Consider the following 6669-nt stretch of genomic DNA (forward strand, 5'->3'; position numbering starts at 1 on the left):
AGGAAATTCTGGGTTTCTCGGTGTTGAAGGGCTGCAGAACGTGGCTGCCCCCTTTGCCTTCAGCCCAGCCACCAAACACTCCAACGGCTGCTGCTCAGCCCATCTTCAGCCGCACATCCACCTTCAGCAAATCCTCTGCAGCCCATCTTCAGCCGCAGCCCAGCCAAGTCTCCATCTTCTTCAGCCCACACGCTGCAGGGATCTACAAGTTCAGCCTACAAACCATTTGACGCAGAGATCCAACAGGGGGCTCTCCTGTCTTCAGCTCCACCAGCAGGTTTTCCAGCCCACCAACAGGAGATCCTCATTGGGGGATTTGATATTGAAGGTCCAAGAGCCAGCGTCTTCACCTGGCCTTGAGCCCAATCGCAGAGTCCATCATCTACATGTGCAGGGGGTCTATCACCACAAGCTGCAAGGACCCATCAACAAGCTGTACATCTACACTTCAGCCCAGCCACAGGGCACCTCCAGCAAGTGGCTGCGATCTTCTTCAATCCAGCCAACAGGAGCCCCAGCCGCAGGTCTTTCACCACCAGCACTCTCCTTCAACCCAGCCAACGTTGCCACCTTGCCTTCAACCCAGCAGAGGAAATTCCATCCAGCGTGAACTCCATCCAGTGTTTTCACGGGTTGCTGCCCTTTCTTCTGCAGCCTACAAGTCATCATCTTCAGACCACCAGCGCCATCCTTCATCCATTTGCAGTCCACAAGCAGCAGGAACTTCATCATTTGATTGATGAAATTTTGCTTAGCTTGAGGGTAAATTTCTGTTTTATGAAGTTATGGCTGGAACTTCATCATTTGATTCATGAGATTGATGTTCCAATTCCTGTTTTATGAAGTTATGGCTGGAACTTCATCATTTGATGTTACAATTGCTGTTTTATGAAGTTATGGCTGGAACTTCATCATTTGATTTAGGAGCTTGATGTTCAAAATTCTGTTTTATGAAGTTATGGCTGGAACTTCATCATTTGATTCATGAGCTTAATGTTCAAATTCCTGTTTTATGAAGTTATGTTGGAACTTCATCATTTGATGCTACAATTTCTGTTTTATAAAGCTATGGGCTGGAATATCATCATTTGATTTAGGAGATTGATGTTCAAATTTTCTGTTTTATGAAGTTATGGCTGGAACTTCATCATTTGATTTAGGAGCTTGATGTTCAAAATTCTGTTTTATGAAGTTATGGCTGGAACTTCTTCATTTGATTTATGAGCTTAATATGCAAATCCCTGTTTTATGAAGCTATGGGCTGGAACTTCATCATTTGATGCTATAATTTCTGTTTTATGAAGCTATGGATTGGAACTTCATCATTTGAATTGTGAGCTTGATATGCAAATTCCTGTTTTTATGAAGTTATGTTGGAACTTCATCATTTGATTTGTGAGCTTGATATGCAAATTCCTGTTTTTATGAAGTTATGTTGGAACTTCATCATTTGACTTATGAGCTTGATATACAAATTCCTGTTTTATGAAGTTATGTTGGAACACCATCATTCGATTTATGAGATTTTGTCTAGCTTGCTGTTAAAATCCCTGTTTTATGAAGCTATGGCTGGAACATCACCTTTGGTTTTATGAGATTTTGCTTAGCTTAGTGCTAAATTCTTGTTTACTATATTGTTAGAATATCACCCCATTTGCAGCACCAATTATATATATTGTTTCATCATTTTCCATAACATTTTCATCTTTTCACCAATCTTTTCATATCCTTTTCATGATATCCTTGAAATAGTTCATGATGCTTCCACAACCCATTTCCTGCACATATTCATTTTCTGCTGCAAGTGTGCAGTCTTGATATTTGGCCATATTCATGAACGGATATCTCTATATCCAATCGTGATTTCCCAACCATCTTTGGCGTGCTTCATTATGGATATATAGGGAAGCTCTATACTCATATTTTACTGGAAATTGCATTATAATTTGAGAAGTATGGTTGTGTGAAATTGCCTACAGAAACTGTATATACCTGCAATTTCTGGTTTTACCCATTATACGTAATTTCCATTAGTATGTACATATTTTCTCATTATATGTATATATATATATATCTATATCTATGTATATCTATATATATTTACCTATATGTATATGTATATATGTATATATATATGTATATATGTATATATATATATATATGTATATATATATATACATAGATATATACTTATATATATATATATACCTCTTCATGTGCTCTTATGTATGAACATCCATATATTTTCTCATATAGTTACACCTCCATTGTTACATGACATTTAGCACCTATTTTAGCATTTTGATATATGTATATGTCTCTTGGTTGTATATATTATATATATATGTCTATTTCCTTGTTTATTTTGTACTAACTCTCATTTTGCAAGAAAATCTAGAAGATGTTGATTCCTTGGATCCATTTCATTTTTTTTTTATTATGTTATGCAATGTAATAATCCAATGTAAACCTTGGAATAAGATTTACTTTTACTGCTTAGATTAGGCCGCATCTCATATAGTTTGATTTCAGTAATATCCTGATTATATGATGCATATATCTCAATTTTCCAAATTCACCGTGGATGAACACGAATGGCACGTGCACCAACTCTTAGAGAGTTGATGAACTCGGTGGAGTCCATATTTACGGCCCTAGTCGGAATATGGACGAGACCCAGATCCATCATCTTTCTACCAGTCACACTGAGCCTACACTCTTAGGCTATCTTGAAAATGCACCTCATATTTCCAATGTTTTCAAAATATTGTGAATTAACTCAAATAAACCCTGAATATATTCATGGCCACAGTCAGAATATATAAAGGATTTACTTTGGCTTAATCCACATTTTTCCAATAAAATTTTCAGAAATCTTTTCAAAAGTGCATTCATTCATTCACATCATCTGCATCATTTGTTTTTTTCTCATGATTTTCTCAAAAGATTTTCACTTCATGGAATCGATTTTCTCAAGAAACTATGATGATATTCGGAGTTGGATTTCCCAAATCAAATGTTTTCCTGTGATTTTCCTTAAAAAGTTATTTCCTTAAGATTCTTTTTCAAAGGAATTTCTCATTTTCTCAAGAATCCAAGTTGATTTTCAGATATTGCAAAAAACCAGATTCTCAGGATTTCAATTTCCTAAGTTTTGAATTTCCTTCTCCAAAGAGTTTTCCTACAAATTTTCTATCATTTTCCTAAGAAAATTCTCAAAGTCCGAGTTTTCCTGAGAAGTGCTTTCCTTTCAAGTATTCATCTTTTCTCAAGAATTCCTTCCAATCTTCCCGAGATTCTCATTTCTTCATAGTTTTCCAAGTCTTTATAAGCTTTCTCAAAATTTTCCTGAGATTCTCATTTTCTAAGTCTTTATAAACTTTCTCAAGATTTTCCCGAGATTCTCATCTAAACTTTCTCAAGATTTTCTTGAAATTCTCATCTCTTCAAGATTTTCTAAGTCTTTATAAACTTTCCTGAGATTTTCAAACCTTCTTCGCCTGAGTTTCCTGAGAGATTGATTTCCATCTTTTTCCTGAGAAATACTTTTCCATTTCAAATATTTTCTAAGCATACATCATATTTTCCAATTTACATTTTCCAAAATTCTCATAGCACATGCCTGAATTCTCTGTGCATTTAGGATAGAACACGATTTCGATAATTTCGCTAAGTCAAGCACAATTTTGGTCCTTGGTTCGATTACCCCTGTTAAAGGCGGCAGGAACGGTCGAACCTCATACCGACAGGTCGAGCCCCATCCTATGGATTTTCCCGCAATTTTCAAAACGGAGGCGAGTATTTCAAAACAATTTCCAAAATCCGGTCAAGTTTGAATCGCGAAAGTGTTTCCCTCTCTCTTCCGCAAGGAAGGGAAGACGGGAATTTTTTTGCAACGATAACAGGTTTGGCGACCGTGATGAGACCTGTCCTTGTCTGACCTAAATTATGCTTAACTTAGTTCAATTATCGAAATTATGTTCACAAAATGTCAGCTCTTTTACTTTTTATATCATGTGAGCCTAGGAGCCTAGATTCTGACTTAGCTGACATTTATTGCATATAGCTTAGGCATCGTTTGGTAGGACTATATTGAGGAGATATTTTCATGCTCACATAGACTTAGGTCTAAATACAATTCTCCTTAATTTAGGATCTGAATGCAAACAATGTATGCTTCTTCAAAGATTTTTAAAAGTCTATCTCTCTAGGATTTAGAGCCATCTATTTCTTGCATGTGATCATTTTTTCAAACCCCAATTACCTATCATTACCCGGTCTTCACGTTGCTGGGCTCTCTTCCAGAACCATAGTTCGGGACAGAGCCTCACAACTGGGCCAATTATTTGGGTTAACACCCCCCTACCACGTACCGCGGGCCACAGTCCGAAGTATATCGGTAGGCGCTCAAGGATGTAGGAAAACCTTACCTTAGAACCGGAGTTGAAATTATATGCCACGTACCTCGAATTTCGATTCGGGTATATCGGCGTAACTGGATTGGACAAAGATGATCTAAACCTAGAGTTAGGGTTAGGGTCCTACAACTATTTTTCAAAATGATGCATCTAGAGTCAGCCTTTTAGGGAGTGCTGTATGTGCATAAATGTTTGTGCAGAATGTGATTGTTTGTAGGTTACCTCTATTTCCTTACATTTTCTCAAAATATTTTCAAATATCCATATTTCTCACATTTTCCTTTATTTCCTAAAACCCTGGATGATTTCCTCAAATATCCCATTTCTTTCAAAACTCCAGGTGATTTTTCCTTCTTCCGTTCTACTGGATCTCGAATTTCCAGCTGCATTTTTATCCTGCCTGCAATTTTCCAAAATCATATGTTTTCTCTCAATGGATTTTCAATTCTTTTGTCTATTTGCAAAAAATTCTTCATCTTATTTTCCTCGTGCATACCTTGACTATTGCGGTGAAAATTGTTTACCCACTTGCCTTCTCCTTGTTCTAAATCCATTTGCGGATTGTTTTTCCAAGAAATATCTCTTTCCTTCAAAATGGTGTTTTTCCTCGTGGTTGACGACCTCGCCTAGGTAACAAGGCACATTTTTCATTGTTATTTCTCTTATAAAGAATGACAACACAATTGTTGTGATTTCAGCGACGACTCCATCCCTAGTAATGGGATATTCTTCCAATTGTCTACCATATCGTCAATAATCATTTTTTTTTTCAATCCAAAATTTCCTTAGAGTCTAATCAAGACTTCATCCTGCAGAGAGAGCATCCTAAATATTTGATGGTTCGAACAAGGTCAGGAAGAATTACCACATCATCACAGCACTCCTCAGCCTCAGAAGGCGAAATGGATCATCCCGTGAATCAAGATCAACAACAAGAGGAGGATGGCATAGACCCACAGATGTATGCTTCCAGAAAATGATGACCAAAATGATGAGTGAACAGGCTGGGACCAGTGTAGAGAAGAACCCATTCAGAGAGAAGTTCCATGGGCACAAGGATAAGAAGAACTCCAAGAAGCAAATTCATCCAGAAGAAATATCAGATGAATCAGAATCAGAGGAAGACACCAATGAAGAATATAAGGTGCCTCCGGTATTTCAGAAACAGGGCCGAAAACAAAGGAGGAGTCGCAAATCAAAGAATCAAGTTGCAGAAGAGCCCCTGCAGTCACAGTTCAAAGAAATGGCCAAAGTTGTTAAAGACCTGCAAGCTCGCGACAAGGGCAAGAAAGTCTTCACCAGCGAGGACTTCTATGATGGCTTAGAAGGAGACGAAGATCTGGAAAATCTGCCTCGCAAGTTCATCAAGTTCGATGGTTCTGGTGATCCCAAAGCCCACCTCGCCATGTTCTTCGCCGAATGCTCCAAATTCAAGAGAGACAATAGAGCCCTATTTCTCTGTTTTCCTCGTAGCTTAGAAGGCACTGCCGCCAAGTGGTACTCCGAGCATATCAATCCAATCGAGCTGCGAGAATTCGATAAGGTGGTCAATTTATTCATCAAGCGATTTCTGTTCAATACTGAAGCGCTCCCAACATTGAGCCATCTCTGCAATCTAAGGCAGAATGAAAATGAAAAGGCAAGGGACTTCATTCGCAGATGGAGAGAGACCTGCAACAAAATGAGGGATCCTATATCAGAAAGGCATGCTTTATCCTTAATCCTCAACAATTTTTCGCAACCTCTGAGAGGATTAATCTCTACCTCACCCTCCAAGTCTTTCGTTGAACTCATTGAACGAGCTGAATGGCTCGAAATGGGAGTAGAGAATGGAGTCTATGAAGGCCTTACTATTGCAAGAAACAGTCAAGATGCCAAAAAGAAGGCTCACTTCACTTTTGCGGCCAAATCTTTCAATAATAGCAAGGGCAACAAGAATGATCATGGCAACAGTTTGGAGAGAATCAAAAGGCAAAAAGGGAAGGACATCAACAGTGATAAACCTCTCCAATCCAGCCCTCAGCATCAAAAGAAAGATCAGGAAAAATCAAAGCGCAAGGACTGGAGAACTGATCGAGAATTCACCCCTCTGGATCAGACACTCGAGAGTATACTCGAGTATATGCTTGAGAAAGACCTTGTTCGATTGCCTAAAGCCAGTGATCCTCCAACAATTATGGGCAGATTCAAAGAACAGTTTTGCAAATTTCATCGAGCAGTAGGGCATGATACAGAAAACTGCTTCGTCCTT

Source organism: Nuphar pumila, chromosome 13 (assembly GCF_984573655.1).
Source record: "Nuphar pumila chromosome 13, dmNupPumi1.hap1.1, whole genome shotgun sequence".
NCBI classification, from domain to species: Eukaryota; Viridiplantae; Streptophyta; class Magnoliopsida; order Nymphaeales; family Nymphaeaceae; genus Nuphar; species Nuphar pumila.